The sequence below is a fragment of the Drosophila gunungcola genome, unplaced genomic scaffold, assembly GCF_025200985.1.
Source record: "Drosophila gunungcola strain Sukarami unplaced genomic scaffold, Dgunungcola_SK_2 000001F, whole genome shotgun sequence".
Classification (NCBI taxonomy): Eukaryota; Metazoa; Arthropoda; class Insecta; order Diptera; family Drosophilidae; genus Drosophila; species Drosophila gunungcola.
This window is the reverse complement of record NW_026453197.1, coordinates 8975100-8994672: the sequence shown is the minus strand read 5'-3', so window position 1 is coordinate 8994672 and position 19573 is coordinate 8975100. Positions and strand designations below refer to the sequence as shown.

Sequence of the window (19573 nt, the reverse complement as noted above, 5' to 3'; positions counted from 1 at the left end):
CCGGGATGTTCTGAATAACACACTTTTATATTAAATCCGACACAAAATTAAAAACACAAAATTTTATCACAGATCAATAATAAAATTAATTAATAAGGATATAACTCCAAACTCCAAATAAAGTGGGTAAACTTAAATTGTTATTAAAATTTAATAAACGTGAATTTTTTACTGGAACGCCCCAAAAAAAGTGTATGATTTTATGAAGTGCAACAGCAGTTGCAACAACAATCAAAGGGCCGTTAGCACTCAATGCAAATGTTGCAGTCACAAATTGTTTTTATTGAAATGGAGCCCTCCCACCCCCACAGAAAGTATAATAAAGGAAATTGCCAAATGAAAATAGGCAAATGGCAAAATGTCGAACATTGTTAAAAATATATATGATATGCCCCCTGCAAAACACAAATGCAGGCCATAACAGTTTTGTTATTTAATGGCCAAATTTATTTGCATATTGTAGCATTCGAAGTGGGTGACAGGGGAAATTCAAGGAGGCTGGCGAGCATGCGATATGCACTTGACACCGAAGTGGACGCTACACACATGTGAAAATCATCGGTTAAGGGTGATATTATTCTCGAGGGTTGCTCGGCTTTCAAAAAAGGTTTTTCGGTTTTCGCACACTCGCTGCGCGCTTAAGTAAATACAAATTTACATTTCGCTGCCATAAACACTTTTAAATTTGAATTTCCTTTTTTTTTCTGCGTTTGGTGCACCGCGCATGCAAATTGAAATTGATGCCAAGGTAAACAGTTTCATTGAAACCCAGACAACTGGCCAAAAGGTCAGCATGGTTCCATCCAGTTTCGGACCCCATCCGGATGAGCTGCAAAAGAGCTTAGCCCGGCCAATTGCGTTGACAACTCCGGTTGGCCAGAGTGGATGGCGGAAACCCCTCAAGGAAATGTCTTGGCCATAAGTCAAAGCCACTTCACAAAACACTTCCGGCTCACTGGGACGATTTGTGGATTTTCTATTATCCGCTTGTTGGATTTCCTTTTATGCTTGAGGTTTTTTCTGTTCGCACATGATTATGTACAATTTATGGGGGTACATTCGCTGCAAAACCAAGTTTATCAAACTGGATAACTGTTAACTGTTAACGATTAGAAAAACCTAAGGCGGAATTTTTTTATCATTATTTGCAGGATTACCAGGTTGTATCTAGTGTTTAGAAGCCTTTAAACAACCTAAAACTTTCAATAATTTGTTTAAAAATTTAAGGTTGGATAAATTTCCTTCTGATCGCTAAAAATAAATAAATTAGGTTTAAAATTCAATGAAAACAAAATAAATTATAAATATGCAAAAATAATAATCAATCAAATATGCAAAAATTAATATATGTTTAAAAATCAAATAGCACATCCTTTTTTTATACTAAGTATACTAAGTTACTCTTTTCCCAGAGCTCCCTCAGTTTTTCCAAAGTTTCCCACCCCTTCCACAAGTAATACCACAAGTAGCTTTGTTTCTTCTACCCAACGTTTTACTCCTTTTGCCAATTTTCCCTTTTATTTCTGCAGCCGAGAAGCAATTGAAATGGTATTTTCATTTCCGAGTGTACACTTGTTGCTCGACATGAAGTGAGCGGGTGGCCTTGTCTCGACGAGGGTTTATTTTGGCAGAAAAGTGTAAGCCCTGTCCCCCTTTTCGTTTGTAGTTTCTCGGTGGTTGCTGCCAGAAAAGACCCTTTTTGGCTGAACCACCGCAAAAAAGCCGAGGAAAATCGTCGCATAAAAAGGGGCGTTTAGTGTGTAAAAAGAAGCTGGACGAACTGAGGAGAGCCCTTGTTGTTTTTGTTAAATTTTGCAGAAAGTCACCAAAAAATCACCACCCATCCACCCGCCGGATCCGCTTTCCTTTTGTGTGGGTGCGTGTGGTTTTCGCTACCGGGTTTTTTGTTTAGCCTTTTGGGTATTTAAACTAAGCGGATTGTGTGGGTGACATGAGTAGGTGTTAAGTGGCTTTGTCACTTTTCCAGAGGGGTGGGAAAATGCTCACGCAGCCCCACATACCCAAATACTTCCAGTCCCGGTGAAGTACACACACCGAGTTGGAGAAACCCAATCAGTTTGCCTTGCACTCAATTTAAGCATTTAATTGCTTTCTGCAATCATTCGAAAAACACATTCGCAAGCCTCTCAAATTGTAAAATCTCGCAAAATTAATCAGTTCACTTCGGCCCGCACCCGTCCACAAAGTCAGAGCAATTAATCCAACTCAAATGACTGACTTATTCTATCGTTTTGGAGCCGGATCGAGGGGCTGGAGATTTGCCAAGGCAATAAATCGTTGCCTGCTGCTACGGCTGTTAATTTGCAATTCCGATTTCAATTTCAGCACAATTTTTGCTCCGAAAAATATGGCCAACGGGCAATTGTTTGCATTGCCTCTTGTGCACTTAGAAAAAAATTCTTGGACAAAATGTATCAAGAAAGCCCATTTCGATTTTCTATATGAATTTTATGAAAGGTGAAACACATTATATTTAAATGTTGGAAATTTACGCAATACAAATTTAAGACCCATACATTTTAATTGTCAATATTCTATAGATGCTAATAAAAGGCATTTTGTTGGATTATTATTATTTACTTATAAGAAAAGTGATTTTAAAATAACCCTTAAAATTGACTAGAAACTAATTGTTCTAAAGTTCTAAGAAATGTTATTTAGAAACTCATAACTTATTAAACCAACCTTTCCAAATATTTTTAGTTATTGCTATCACACTTTAATAATTTACATTGCTTACCCTCTAAAGAATTAAAATAGATAAAATAGGATTAAAAATATATTTTTTTGAGTGTCTCATCAGTTTGAGAACCCTGAGAGACTGATGCCCCCGTAGTAACCGCAAACATTTGACCAGGAGCCCTCGGGGGCTACTGCGCCTGGTCCTGTTCCAGTTCCAGTTGCAGGACCTCCCCTTCTATGTGGCTGTGGCTGTGCCTGTGGTCGTCCTGCGTCCGTTTGGACATGCGTCCGTTTGTAAGCCATTCATTTGTCCAATCATTCAACCGGAAGCTATACCGTTTGACACACATATACCCGTAGAGCCCCCATCCGCAATGTGCTGGTGCTGGAACCCGCTGGGTGTCACACTCGGACACTCGCATGACACATGCAAATTTTCCAGCCACATTCCCCTTAAAACAGCCACATCCGCATTCGCATCCACATCCACATCCGCATCCACATCCGCATCCTCATCCGCTCCCGCCGGCGATGTGTCATGCGAGTGGCAGTCGCCACTTAATTCATTTGATGCCGTAATTTGGCAATTTCTCGCAGATTTCCACAGTCTGACATTCGGATTTGATCAATTAATTTGAATAACACCGGTCATTTATCATGTCGCGGCCCCAGATTCAAAAGGGTTGCCTGGCTGGCAGGATATTTCCAGGTCTAGGGGGCTGATTGGTGGCGACTGACGAAGTTAATCCCCCATCGAGTTTGGATATTTTTTACACAGCTCACAAGGGATTTGAATGTTTTTCTTTGGCTATTTTTAAAATGAGTGTCATTAGGAATATATGAAAGTTTTAAACACTTATTGCATAATTAAACACATATTAGAAAGCTAATTTATAAGTTTTGATGCAAAGATATTTAACATATTATTGCTTGCTTGAAACTAGGGCTAATAGTTTGTATTAGCTAAAGTCTCCTGTAAATAAATACAGAAAGCTAAAATAATTTGCTGGCCTAGCTGGAGGTAATGGTTATTTTTCAATAACACAGTAATAATATTTTAATTTATAAAGTATTAAAAATCATAAGATAAAATAATTTATATTATATTTATACTATTTCAAATACATAGTTTATTGATATACAAAATAAGGCGAATAATAAAAAATTGTGGCCTGCATTTTGGGAATTTTCGTTTGCCACAAATAATCATAATAAATGACAAGCAAAATGTTTAAATTACGTTTTTAATAAGCACAACAATACTTTATGGTATTGCCGCAATACGCCCCGTTTGTGTACCCATATATCTTTTCTTCCCATTTCAACGCCCAACCAAAGCAAGTCACGTAAAAAGTAAGCAAAAGTGAGTGGAACAACAAAAGAAAAGGCCCTGAAAGAAGACACGGCTGCTTAGATAAATGAATGCGAATTACGAGCCAGAAAGGAGAGAAGGGGGAACATTTTCCAGGGGAAAATTCAACTTCCAGTGCCACATACTTTGCATACTTTTCTGTGAAGCATTCGAAACAAGCGTGAAGCCGCAGCAACTGTGTAAAATTTGTTTGGAAAAATCTCCCGAAAAGCCTCGAAAAAAAAACAAATCACAAAGCCGAAAAAAAATTATATACAAATGACTTTTTATGTTGATTTCATGGACGCAGCTGTTGCGGGGGGCCCGTTGTTGTTGCTCATAATTTATTATCCTGCACGGTTTGTTTTATGAACTTTAAATAAAAATTTGTTAGCAGGCAAGGGAGACGAGATAAAGTCGAACAAGTTGTGCGGCATGTGGCTGTCGCAAGACAGTTTGCATTTTTGATTAATTTCCATTTCGCTGCTATCGACGATGCATCAATCAAAGTTTTCAACATTCTGTCCGTGAAGTGAAACAAGGAGATCGAAGAATCCTCCCCTTTGGTAAGGGAATTTCCTCCTAAAGCATAAAATTTGATGTATGGCCTATCAATAAAATTGACAAATACAGGAAGTGGTCAGTTAACTTATAAAAATATTCGTTTGAAAACTTTTCTCACTTCAAATTAAAATAAAACTATTTAAATAAAAATACTATCATACAACTACATTTATAAATAAATATTGTTTTAAATTAAAGATCAAAGTTTTGTTTTGCAACACAGTATAAAGCACTTTCTGTGTTTTAAATACAGTGAAAAAATATAAATTTTCTGATTGACAACTTTTAGAATTTCGACGGCACTTTTGAAGAAATGTTTTTCCGAATTTATTCCGTCGTCAGTTGGATTTTCTCACTCTGAAAGCAAAAATCTCCTTTGGACCAGCTCCAACATTCATTTGTTGACGTCAGTCTGATCCCCTGCCGTTTTAGCATCCCCAGTAGAACGGAAAAGAAATCTTAATCCAGACTGTTGGGGGGGAAATGTAATACAATCTCACAATTTAACGCTACTTATGCACGGCGTATGAATTTCATGCCATTTGTAAGCCACTCCAAGGCATCGAATAAAATGTTTCCCCCCCAACAGGAAGCAACAGAATCCAAATGGAATATAGACAAAGTTATTCAGATTTACTTGTGTTGGCTAATAACACCGAAATTCCAGAGTAAAGATAGCCAATAATCGACTTGGTTTCCTAAAGAAAATACAATTATTTATTTCTGTAAAAGACTTGTTAAGCATTTAAAACCAAATTGATTAAAACTAATTTTTTTAGTATTTTGGATAGTATATACAAATCTAAAAACTGTTACGCATTCTCCAAGTTTACAATTTGTCGTAAATGAATTCTTTCAAAAGCGTGTCGGAAAATCGTTTAGCAATAAAATTAAAATCTAACATAATTGTTCCCCAAAGTGGCATATGGACAAGTCGATTTTTTCGAGGGTTGTCTTCGGGGCTTATTTCGACAGAGAGACCGCGGATAAAAAAAACACAACGCGAATATAAGGTTGTACGCCAATTTTATTAACTGCAAATCTTATTTGCATGTTTATTTTGCATAATGTGCCGAAAAACAAGCGTCAAGTCAGGGCACACCCCTGTAAAGTGGGGGAAACGGGGGTAGCTTTCTTTTATTCAAATATTTTCTTATGACTTGCCAGAGCGCGACAAAAATTCGATTTGAGTGTCTGTCAACCGCCGAACCCCGCCCAAAAATAAAAATGAAAAACAAATTTCACGTTTTACAACGCGGTTTCGTCCGTTCGACGATTTGCATACGGAATCGGAGAAGTCAGGGGATCCTGAACCTGTCGAGGGTGGTTGCTACAATTACAGATGATATTTGGCCTTTCGATTCGAGTGGCTTTCCGTATTTTCATATTTTATGCATTTTCCACGTGCCAAATCGCGCGTCAATCAATCGATGCGCATCGGGCATGTTTAATTTTCGAAAAATTTCCTAGCTACTCTACTGCTGCCTTTTTTATTTGTTTTTCATTTTTATGCCCCGGCACACCCCACGAAAATACCAAAAAAAAAAAAAAAAAAAAGAAGAAGGTGCTGGTTTCAATTTTACGCCGATTGGTTTTCGGCAATCGCCTGTGCAAATAAGCTGAGCGAGCGATAAGCCCAAGGTCCATGCTTGTCGTCTGGCTATATCTCACTGCCCATATAGCCGGGGATCAAATTTAAATAAATACAAGCTAAGTGGAAAATAAAATGCTCACAAAAGGTAGTCAGGGTATTTTCCCTTATGCACTTAACGAGACAATTTTACACAAGCCAATCTGTAATTGGATTTATTAGGATACTCAAGTAGTAAAGCCTTCGAGTAAGTGCTTGGCATTTTTTTGAAACTATGGTTGTATTGTGTGCTTAGCCCAACTTTAGAAACTATATTTTGTATTTTACAAATTTAAGTGTGGATATAGCCAAGCACCTATATTATAAATAATTATATTTAATAAACATAAACTGCGTACTATTTAATGCAATAACTAAGTAAATAATGAGAAATAGAAAATGTACATTGTTGACTGCCATATATGTAAAATTAAAATTTCTTGACATTTTTAATAGTTTTAAAGGCAATAATCCTTTTTAAAATTTGTGTAAAGTCTGGTTCACTTCTAAGACTAACTGCTGATTTCAGTTGTAAAATTACTTGTCTTTAAAGTTTCCCACTCCAACTCGAATTGCTCGTTATTAACCCAACCAAACCGCCGAAATGAGATGTTGAAAATGTTGTAACAAACTTGGCGAGGCTTATTAAAATTCAAGTATTGCCAATTTTTGGCTGCCAGCCCAAGAGGCAGGCAACTGTAATGCGATACAAAAACGTAACCCCCACTTAGAAACAGAGAAGAACGTTGACAACGCACGGGGAAAAGGCACTTACAACAATGGAAATGATTTTTGCATAATTTATTCGATGATTATTACAAAGAAGGAGACAGTTTTTGAGTGCCACCCAACCGTGGGGCGCCAGTTAATGTTGCTTTTTATTGCAATTAGAATGTTTTGGGGATTGTAAGTTGACGCCGCGGCTCCTTGGTCCTTGGTTCTCAGCGGCAGTGTGTGTTAGGGCATATTCGCCGGATTTAATTTTGCTGTTGCCGGCAAAAGTGATTATGTACCTTTTGCCAGCTGCAGCTTTTCAACTCCTGTCCCCAGAGTGTCTCCGTATTGCCGTTCTACACATGAGCCACCACTCAAGTGGTTGCTCTGGATCTTTCATTTGGACTTCAATCATATTTCATGCTCGTCGTCCTTTCCCCGTTTCGCCGTTTCGTCTCACTTGGTTTATGTTTATTGTTTTATCCTGGCTTTCCGCCGTGTGCCAAGGACTCGCGCACACACTCAGACATAATCAGAAAAGGTAATCAACATAAAGTTGAGCGTCGTCAGCAACAATTCTCGTTCCCCGTCGGCACTTGTCACATTCACAAATGAATGAAGTGCCAAAAGCACAACTGGGACTGGAAAAGTACTGAAAAATTATGATGCCATGGAGCTGGGCACACGGTGGAACAGTTAAGCTTGTTACTTAACCAATCCCAGCCAAAGTATCGAAATATAAACGGTTCTTCAAGACGACTCTAAGCCAGCTTTGTCGGATAAAGTTTATCTCTACGATTTCGGTTTATACTTAAAAAGCTAACATAAAGTACGTAATCGACCTAATTCTGTTGTTTTTGAGTTTTAAACAAAGATTTTAAGCATTTTATCTACGTAGACATTTTTTATGTATACACTAAACTTGTTAAAAAATCTAACAAATCTAAAAAAAAATTTTAAAAGGATATTTTATTATTAACCTGGGAAGTAATCGTCATAAGTTGGAATGTCGTACATTGTTGAATTCGTTATAAAATTTAAAATCGAATGGCACTCACAGTTAAAAATATTTTATTTTTTCAAATTTTGTGAAAAAAGCATGATGTACCCTGTTATAAAAAAGGCGTAAATTGATTATAGAATTATAGTTCAAAATCGACCGGGAATGGAATGTTTAGATCGCCAGCTGTGCAAAACAGCCTTTAAAGGTCAAACTGTTTGACGAATAGAAAATTTGTACTTAATTCACCGTAAAATTTTAAATTGGTTCTATACGGGTTATAGCATATATAAAGCAGATATATTTTTAACTAGGCAAAAGCTAACCATGTCTTCGACTCAGCAAATCGTCATATATCTAGTAATCCTCGCAATCAATTCATACTATGGTAACAAGTTCTATTAACATTTTATATTAACTGATCAAATTTTAAACCTATATTTTAGATCCGAATGCTCGTACCTGGATCTCAGGATAAAATTCATTTCAACGTCATTTAGTTACATTTTTGAGTTGAATTCATGTATAATTTGTCTACCAACATTTTAGCAATGTGTTCAATAAAAAAACAAGAATAAACGTTATAGTCGAGTGCTCCAATTATTTGATATCGAATTCAGGAAATGTTTACTTTACCACCGTAAAATTCGTCAAGTCGGATAGCAACTAACAGCTTCTAGTCCGGGTTTTTTTTAATACACAATAGCTAATCGTGTCTTGGATAATCTTGGATATCTTTATATATCTATTTTAAATTAATTCTATAAATTACTGTTTTAACTTTTAGGTCGGCCATAGCTAATTAAATTTTCCTCTTGTCAAAGTTGTCCATTTAAGTCTCCATATCTCATTCATTTCTCATATCCGGTGGTGCTTCCCCTCAAACCCTCAAATTGATTGATCAACTCAATCGGTTGTGCATTTGAGTTTTGTGTTTCGCCAAGCAGAAGAATTCAATTATTCAAGAGCCGAAAACAACGTAAAGGTGGGTTTAAAATGGGGTAAGGATTAGGGGAAAAAGGATGTGGTCAAATCCTTTTCGAATGTGAGGTATATGTATGTAGAACATTTTTTGTTTTAGATTTATAATCAATAATGCCCTTTATTATGTGTCCAACTATTACTGGAAAATAAGTGAACGAAAAAGGCCATGGTAAACCTTAATAAATTGATTGATGGTTGGATTGTTTTCCTTATTTTTATTGTTTTTACCAGATGAAGGGTTCATGATAAATGGCCAATAAATATATATATATATATATATTTTGTTGCTGCATACGTTTGTTGGTCAGAGGCAATGAATTCCCTCATTATGGACGGGCGACTTAATTAAATGAGCTTCTCTGGTCATTTTCTGGCCACAAAGAACGTCTCGAAACCAAAATAAACACTACAACCCAACCATCGATGGATGCCACCCCTAAATAGCCGCCCACAAGCCCCAAAATCCCAACCCCACGAACATGGCTCATTTTGCGGTCTGCATTGCATTTAATTAAATCATAAATAAGCATAAAGCGCCACGCATCTCCGACAATTAAACAAACATAAAAACCTACCAAGTGACAATACCACGCCCCCTCTTCCCTTCCGCAGCCCACACACGCAACATACACTTATTTTCACTGCATGGGGTGAAATAGTAAATTGCGCACTCAAATGACCAAAAACGCATTGAAAATTGCATTTAATTAAGTCAATTCCCGTGCACGCCTTTGGCCACAAAAGCCGCTCCATACTTTCCAGCTTCGTTGGGGACTTTTATTATGTTATGTATGAGAAAGAGTCGCTTTACCAAGGTGTGTATCAACTATCACTTTAAAATTGGACATGCTTAACAGTTAAATCACAGAATTGATTAACTTCTTTAGTTATATTATTATTACATTGGTAAGTAGAAACGTTAATTTAAATTATTTTCTGATGTACTACAATGAGAAAGCATATTAATATAATAGAAATTAACATGATTTGGCAAATATTAAATTAAGGATTAAATACCATAAGTAGTTTTTTATTTTCAAATGTTTTTTATTTTATTTATTTATAAATAGACTATATTTCAATCGATACCCCAAAGAGTATTCCCAATTCAGTAACATTTATTAAGTTTTTAAGCCACTTCCTGTTTATTTTGACAAAGCAATTGGCCCAAATGGATGCAAGGATTGTCTGATAATGATATGTTGATGATGATGTTGTCGTCGAGCTGGCCAAAAGCCCACCGGTGGAGTCAAACTGCACGTCATCGTCTGTTGTTTATTTTAATTACTGAAATTGCATTCGAGTGCCAACTGCCAACTGCCAAATGGCCAAGGCACCACTCACCCACCATCCGCCCCACTTTTGGACCACCATCAACCCGCTCTGTCGATGTGCACTCCCCACTTGTTTTGTTAGCAGCCACTGCACCGCTATCATCGTACCCGTTGTTGTTGCTGCTGCTGACATGGCTGCATTTTGCTTTCATTTGCGTTTACGTTTGGTTTGGTTTTGGCCATTGCCTTTAGCTGAAAGTCCCAACCCTTCCCAGCCCTCCAACTCCCTACGCCACCCCCTCATCAACCTTTCCACCAACCGATGCATGTATCAAAGTTTGTTCAGGTAAAATGCCGTCGCGCAATTGTTATGAGTGTCATCATCAACGTCGACGGCCAGCAGAAAATGGAAAGGGTTCAGGAACAGGGCCAGAATCACACTGGAAAAAATTAGCACTGTTGCGCAATTGAGGTCTTTAAGAAGGCGCGAAACTGAAAAAAACAGTAATGGCATTAATAATTCTTTAATAAACAATAAACTAAATGTTGTAAGAAGTAAATTTCTTAATTTATTTATAAACATTTGGGGAAATTTCTTAGTATCGCTTTAACTTTTGTTCTGTAAAGCCTACCCCCTTTTTTACTAGAAAATGTGTCCTTTTAGAAAGCTAGCTATTATTTTTGTTGTGTTTATCAAACTTTTTAAAAGAAACTGCATAAGAGCAAATGTATTTAATATCTTCTTTATTTTAAAATGTAAATTAAGATTTCCTTATTGTATTAAACTTATTTTTTGCTGTGCATTAGAAGGAGTTGGGAATCGGTAGGACCAACCTCCTGTTAAACACGACACATTATCGATGCCCGTTACTTGGGGGTTTGGAGAGTTGGGGACGGAGGGTGCAATTTCAGTTGGAGAGGTCCTGAGGAGGGTCGTGAGGCAGGGAGCCGTGCGTGGTCAGTCAACGCGCGCTTTATGCAAACACTTGGCAAACAGAAATGAAAGCATAATATTGAGCGCATGAGGCATTGGGTGGTTAAATGGGAGAAAGGTAGTTACAAGTGGCCATCGCCAAGGAAAGCTATTGGGAAATCTACGTAAGGCCAAAGGTATGCAATTTAAGATGGACAGTAAAAATTTAATTTTTAAGATATCCCAGCGATTCTTAACTTTTGTTTTCATATACACTTCATGCCTAAGATAAAATTGATTAAAATGAATACTGCATAAATGTTTTCAATATTAATTTTAAAAGGTATTTGGGCCATTAATATTTTTAAAATTGTTTATATAAATTCGAATAGTCACCGAATTTAGTTATGAACCAAGAAAAGCCTGTTTGCAGATTTAAATAGATCAAAAAATATTTTTTCTATTTTAAAAGAATTTTTAAAAATAAAAAAGAGACATCATAATCTTATTGGCCAATAATAAAACCATTTAAAAGTAAGCCTCTATAAGGCGTAAAGCAAACACAAAAAACCGAAAAGCGATTCCAAGCAACAAAGTCTATGGGCAGGAGACACCCAAATGCGCTTTAATTAAAAATTAAATCCGTTTTGCGCTCATAATTATGCAGTTCTCACATGCGCAGCCCCTAACCCCGTCCTTTAACCCATTCCCACCCCCCGGTTCCCAAACGAGCGAATCATTCCGAACTGGGTCTGTCCGGAAAAGTGGAAAACCGAAGAGCTGGGAGCTCGTTGGGCGGGGCGTATGAGTAATAAATTTGTAAAGCACCAAAAAGGGGTTGGCAAATCGAAAGCGACAGGCAAAACGGGGGCTTAAGGGTTAAGGGGGTTCATGGTGTTACAAGAGACAGAGACAGCGCATGTAATCAGTGAATAATTCAGTTATAAGAAAATAATTTTTCGCCAAACATTAAAAAAGCGCCAAGCGAAAGAGGCAAGCTCTACACCCTTAGCTGAAAATTGGTTTGGCCAAACGGGAGGGGGGTCTTGGAAAATTAGGGGAAACGGCCCCGCCCACAACAATAACAGACAGAAAATCTCAGCAAGGGGGGCGAAGAAAAAACCGAGTCAGAGACGAAGACGTTTGGCGTCATGTAAATAAGAATTATGAAAATAATAATGGAAAAAGGATTAAGACGCGAAAGCAGCCGCATCACCAACCCCGCGAGCTAAAAGGGGGCAGACAGACATGAAAAGCTTTGCAAAAATGTGGTTACTTTACAAGGAAAAAGATATGGACATAAAAGCGATTCGATACTTTAAGTACTGTACATGTAAATTAATTTTTTGTATTTTTAATATAACATCAGAAGCAGTTGAAATACTTATGAGAATAAAATAAGTTTGGAGTTTAGTTGGGTCTAATATAACATAATTGGTTTAAAATATTGGTTTATTAGTGTAAAATAGGCTTAAAGTTACTACCCTGACGTGTTCGCGAATTCTTTAGATTTATATGATTTAATAAGGCTCTTAATAAAGCTCTGAGCATGCTCCATTTTTGATCATTACAAATTAAACAGGCACATTTTTCTTATTTTTTTACTTTTAACACTAAGCTTAAAATTGAAACCGAAATCTTAAATAACACGATCGCATTTTACCAGGGTACCAAAGCAGCGTCGAGGTCAAAGGCTGCCTTAAAACCAAAACCAAGACAAAGATGAAGATGTCGACGAAGGCCAAGACGAAGGCAGTAAAAGGTTATGACGCTCGGCGTATGTGCGCCCCGCAGCTTTTACTGGGGTTGGGGGTTAAGAGCAAAAGGCCGAGGGCGAGGGTGGGCTAAGAGATGGGAAGTGGCGGCGGTACACTAAGCCCACACGACATGCAGTCGCGTATAATTATGGCATTTTTACAGTGCGGTCTTCGCTGTTAGTTTTCCTTGAATTTAATTACTGCCGCCTTTTTGCATGAAATATCGAGGGGTGGGAAAATCAAGTGGGTGCGGGTGGTTTATGTAGCTTGTTCCGGCAACTTTGCTGCATTTTTAATGCGACCACAGCTCTCACGCAAGAAACAAAAAGAAACGGGAGAGCCTGCCAAGATGCTTAACACCCAACCGCCGACGACACCTGCCTGATTTATCGCCCAAGACGCGACAATTTCCCACAGTTTCCACCAGGATGACATAGCACCATCCCGCCACCACCACAGTCATTTGCCACCCAACGAACACCAGAAAACTTGTTAACATTTTAGACATTTTTTTGCCCTTATACATTTCCTTTTTAATTTCAATTTTCTACTCGACAAACGGCCGCCAACAATTTGTCGGTGCGGTGTCCTTGTTAGTCCTTGATGATGGGTGGCAGGGGGGTGGCTCATTTCGTGTGTGGTGTGTAATTGTCTTGTTATTGTTGCTCAGGCTGCTTAAAATTAATTTTTATTTATAAGACCCAGCTCCCAAGGTGCGAAACGTGGCAGTTATGCCTGGCAATGCCATTAAGCAATTATATTTCACATAAAATTTATTGCATTTTCGGTTTTTATTTATATCTATTGTCTGTTTTTCCTTGAAACTCAAGGGAGAACTTTTGTTTTGCTGGCTCAACTTTCCTCGGATATGAATTGCCTTGGAGTTTTTAATTAATTTTGGATCACAGTGTGTGGTGTAGATTCTGGTAAAGTAGTGGAGAGTTAAAAAAAATTGGAAATATTTAAAAGCTTTGAAAAACGAATTTGAAAATAAGACAGCTCAACCTTTAAATATAAAAGTTATCTCGATATCACACAGAGACAATTTATTATTTAAAATGCACTTAGACTTAAAATATAAATTTTGTGCCTTTACATTACTTTACTTTATATGTCGTATGTCCAGCTAACAACTTATTGTAATTAAAACTGGCCAAAAAGTCCGCCCAATAATCCCTTGAAACCAAACAAATCTCAAGTCCAAACTTTAGAATCGGTTTTTTTTTTTGTTGGAGAAATCCATGGCGAATAACATCAAAGGGGCCAATAATTTGCATTTGCCAGTCGACAGCTCTTCACAATGCTTGAAATCCGCTTTTGAGCCCAGGGAAGCAAACCCCTCACACGATTTTCGATTCTCCTCTTGACTTTCAAATAGTATTTTGCGTAAATATTTATACTTCTTTTGTCAGCAATTTTTTCAATAACTTTTAATACCTACATATATCATAAGACGGGACGGCAACAATGGACTTGAAATGAAAATTGGTAAATCGTTCGGTTTTCCACTCCCTTTGTTGTTGTGGGCGCTAGGATTATAGCCAAAAGTTGTGTAAAACTCAGACAAGGGGTGAGGAGCAGGGGGGGCATATAGACCATCACACTCATATGTGATATATATATATATGGCCATTCCGTTCTCCCCAACCCCGATGATGAGTCGTTGGTCGTTGTAATGAATAGCCTTCTGTCAGGCATTTTTACTCGGGTCTGCAGCTCCGGCAATTTGAGACCGCACTTATCTGCGATTATGACTTTTTAAAATTACACTTTTCAACACAGCAACTCCACTTCCCCCATCTGAAACAACGGCAATTTATTGAAGAGATGAACGACACAAAAAAAAATAGGCAAGGAATTTTTGCCATATCCCATATCCATATCGGCAATATCCCATGGCATACCTCAGTTTAAAACAGGAAATGCCTCTTGAACTGCCGTTGGTTTGAGGGTGGTTCGGGGTTTTCGCTGCCTTTTGATTTACTTTTATTGGCAGATTAAGTGAGTCAAAAGGTAGCGCTTAACATACCCCTCAAATCCGAACCACCACTCCCCTCTTAAATTTGCAGAATTATTGAAAATTTTAACGCAAAAAAAATAATCTGCAAACGAAAATATGGAGTGTGCATGTGCGTATGTTTCTATCAATTTTTATGGTACAGTCGAAAAGACGCTTTTGATGTTTATCTTTGAGTTATAAAATATCATATGCATTGAAAATGCTCATACAGGGATTTTATAATGTATTAATGCATGGCTGCAAAATACCAAGTCTATAAAAAGTATTTTAACGAATTTTTTTTGGGCGTAGATGTGATATTAAAAATAACTAATATATTGTACAAAAAAATAATTTTATAATACTTTGTTTGCTTTTATTAACAAACTAATGTTGATAGTTTAAAAGAATTATTTATATTATTATTATATATATTGCTTTAAAATTAAAATGTTTTGCTTATGGGATAATTAAATCGCTTTCGATAATTGCATAAGAAATAAAATACGATATTTCTGTTAGATTTTTGTAAAGCCAAATTATCTATTAAATATGACCCACATATGGAAAACTATAACCCAAAATTGTTATTCTTCCGATATTCCCAAAACAACACTTCATCCCCGTTACACTTGAGACTTCCCTTCGGCTCTAATCTAATCCCAAAGGTGTAAATTCAAGCGTAAAATGTGTTAACTATAAACGAACCCAAAAACAACAGTTTTCATATGATTAAACAGCCTCACACAGACAAAACAACCCTTTATCCCGGGTTGGGGTTACTTTCAGGATGTAATTATAAGCATAAAAACGCGTGCCCATTTGCCACTGAATAAATCAGAAATATGATGAATACTAAATAAATGTGCCATGCTGCTTCACATATCCTTAAACCGCTTCGCCAGCAATAAAACTCAACAGTTCTCGGCCTTGTAGCATACTTTTTGGGGCAGAGAAATGGAAAAAAAATATAAACAACAGTCAGGAGAAACCCGAAAAACCGGTTTTTAATTAAGATTAAATGAGCAAAGGAGCTCACACATGGATTTAAATTTAAATGAACAGCGGAGGATGCTCAGGCTTCGAAATCAGAGCCAGACTGGCTCCTCGTCGACTTCATTAAGTTCAAAAAAAAAAACAAGAACTGAGCTGAAGCGTGTTAAAATATTAATTTATATTTAAATCGAAAATGATGCGTGCACAGACACATGAGTCGGATTTGCATATATGAGAGAATAATTTCCTCAAACGAGTTTGGCAAATACTAAAGATGAACCATTTGGAAAGCTAAAAATAGCTGGAGAATAAGTTGTTGCTGATTAACTAGGAATGACTAAAGGTCCATCGTTTTTTCTCAGGAAATTCAATTCCAATTAAGTTAAATTAAATGTCCATTGTTTAAGAAATAATTAAATTTCAGATATTTTAATAATACTTTAACAAACTAAGTAAGCAAACACATTCTACCAAATTAAATTAGTTTTTATTTTCATGCAACGTTTTAAACATTAAAATTTTATTTAATTATTTCCCAGCCACCTTTCCAATTAGTTTTTTTTACGAACTCTAAAGGGGAATTTCCATTTTATATAAAAACTTTCTCTTCAGCAATTAATAACTCCCAAGACCATTGCCCAAACTCCCAACTCAACCCATTGCGACCCTCGAAAACATGACCCTAAGTAAACATTAAAAACTCGGGGCAAGAAATCACATCGGCCAGAAATAAAACGCACCTGCGGGGCCTATACGAAAATTTTAAAGCCCTGGAAATCAAGAAAAACACGCAAAACAATTATTCTTAAGATATCTCAGCGGCAACATTAAAAGCCAATTCCACTTGATGACAATAGAAACAAAGCGCACAACACCTGCCCTCGGGGGCGTGTTGGCTCAGTGGGCGTGGCCGGGTCTATAAAAAATGCAAAAGAATCAGCCATGCAAACAAAAAACCGCCAAAAGTCTGCCGCAAGTTCTTCCAGCTTTTCCTCTTGTTTTTCTTGCTGGTCCTTTTTAGGCATTGACATGAAAAATAATGTCACCCTAAGTTGCCATCGTCGCGGTTCCTTTTCTCCTTTTTTTTCTAACGTCTTGTTCCTTGGGTTTTTCTAACGAATTTTTGTGTCAACGCCGCATGTTGCCCCTGGGTAAAAGAAAAACCGACAATCCAAGATTTTGGGTCATGTCCGATTTGTCATTTAGTTTGTTTAAATTAAATGATACGGGGATCACAGATTGAAAGCCACATTTTTCCAAATTATTAAATCTGATGTATTAAATATTCTAAAATTGTTTCTTGTTGGTATGTTTGATTAAAGAAGGTTCGGAACACATAGAATAATGGCAAACTATATAATAAATTGATATGACATGTGAAAATTGAAATAAGTGTTTAAATTCTAAACGATCACAGCTTGTGATTATTATTATTATTATTATTTTAACTAAAATTTTATTGATTTTTTTTGAATGGTTGAATTTGTTTACCGTTTTTTTTATTTTCTGCTCTTTATGCCGGAAGTCTTTAAAAACATTAACCTTTTATAATTTGTTGATAGACATTTCTAGACTTTCACAGAGAAATTACTCTTCGATTCGATCAAAGCTCTATAGAAGCTCCTCCCCCTGCATTGTTGTTATTGGCATTTAAGTTGACATTCCCGCCCACGGATGCGCAATTGCCCCCAACCCAACTCCACAAAAGAGCGACTCTACAAGGCGCGTGGCTCTAATGGGCCAACTTGTAAGCCTCCAATGCTGCCCCGAGGGCAGTACTTCCCTCCACTTTCGGAAACCCCCACCTGGAATGGAACTGAACTGCTCTATATAATTGTCACCATGGGTGTCGCTTGTTTCGTTTTTGTTATTTTTTTTTCGGTTTGGTTCATTTTGGTAGCTGCAGGCGCTGAGTTGAAATGCCAAAACGTTTAAGCGCAAATTGTGGCAATTAAAAACGTGAGGCTGAGAGCTCTGCAATTGCTTTTCCGGACAGATGCCAACAGACTGATAAGAACTTGACATGGCCGGCGATGGTGAAAAAATTTGGAAATTATAAGTGGAGGGAAGTTCGGCAAACAGTCGATGTCAAAAGCAATTTATATGCAAATCGAGCCACACAGTGTCGATGCCAACTGAGGCGTTGACGGCGAGTCGAGTCAATTGATGGGTTTTCATTGCATTTATTTGGGCATGAAATATCAAATATGTTTCGTGTCCCCCTTCTGCTTAACCCTTTGCTGACCATGGACCGCAAATTGGGCAACACTTTTGAATAATGCATAGAATACGGAATTTGTGAAAATGAGTTGAAACTTTACAAGAGCATTTGAATATCAAAGCGATGTAATTTCACAATCTTTTTCCTCTTTGTTGTTGTACAACATAACTTTTTTGGCACGCTCTAAATTCATTAAAATTATAATCGAAAATTTGTAATTTTTTGATGCTCTAACTGATAAGAGACAGAAATTCTGAAGATATAAATTGCCGAGAGGAAATAGATTTTGGGCTTGGTTTTATGAAGAAACCAGTTGGCACATTTAATGAAATTATTTAACAACAAAGATTACGCTGAGTAAAAAAAAATATCTTTGATTAATAAGTATTCAAATATAAGAAACTAAGTCAATATTTTAGATATAGATGGTAAAACTATATACAAATATTATTTAATTAAATTTTTACATTAAATACGAATTTAAGGTCCCATGAAAAAGAGAAAAACAATGCTGATGTTTACAAATTCAATACTTTTTGGCTATAAAACGAACCAAACCTTTTATAAATTCAATTATATTCCATAAATATCTTTCATTTTTTGGGGATCAGCAATGCCACGTATGCTAATAACCCAACTAAAACATGCGATGAGCTTTCCTCAACCATCGACCCTCACTGCCCCATCCCATTTCGATATTGTTCCACCTCGTGGCCATGAAATTGCTTTCCGCTCTCTACAGCCCACACTGCCCGGCTCGAGACAAGGCCAAAGCCGATTCCTAGAGCCACATCAGGATTCATCTGGCTGCCGCATATTATCCTGGATTGTTATCAACGGCAAGCGACCCATATAACTGCAGGCCCTCGGGGTCTCAGCCAAAAAAGAACAGCAGGCCGGGGGCAAAATGAACTCAAACGAAAAAGAGAGCGCAAAAAGAAAAACAAATTTAAAAACCAGAAAGCATGCCCGGTTCAGTTAACAGAAGTTTATACACCCTTTTAGGAATTACAAAAATAATCTCAAACAATTGAAGATTTAATTAAATTTAATTGATTAACCAACTCCTATTTATGTTCATTATTTGAATTATCTTAATTAATTATTACGTTATTGCTATTAGTATTTTTATCTCATTTAATTTTTCTTACATGTGTTTCCTTAAATTTTAAATAAATCAATTATTTTTATTATAACAAACTCGTAACCAAAACTGAAATAACCCTTGAAAGTGTATATACAAAAGTTTGACTGAATTCGAATGAGGGGGAGGATTCAGTTTCTGGGTTTGGGGTGCGTTTTCAGGGCCGGCGCCTGCAGATAGGCACAATAATTGTATCAAAAGCATATTTTCCATTCTGGTAGAACGAATTTTATGCCTTTTCAATAAACATTAACCGATTTCGGTATTTTTTCATACACAACCAAAAAAAAAAACGATAGAAAGTAATGGCAATGAAAATGTTA

The 19573-nt window shown here is 36.9% G+C and overlaps 1 protein-coding gene across 1 annotated transcript in view; it reads left to right on the top strand.

Moving 5' to 3' along the window:
* Positions 1 to 19573, top strand: part of LOC128261653 (protein cornichon) — a 102522-nt gene that overhangs the window by 11572 nt on the left and 71377 nt on the right. The gene's annotated exons all lie outside the window — the stretch shown is intronic.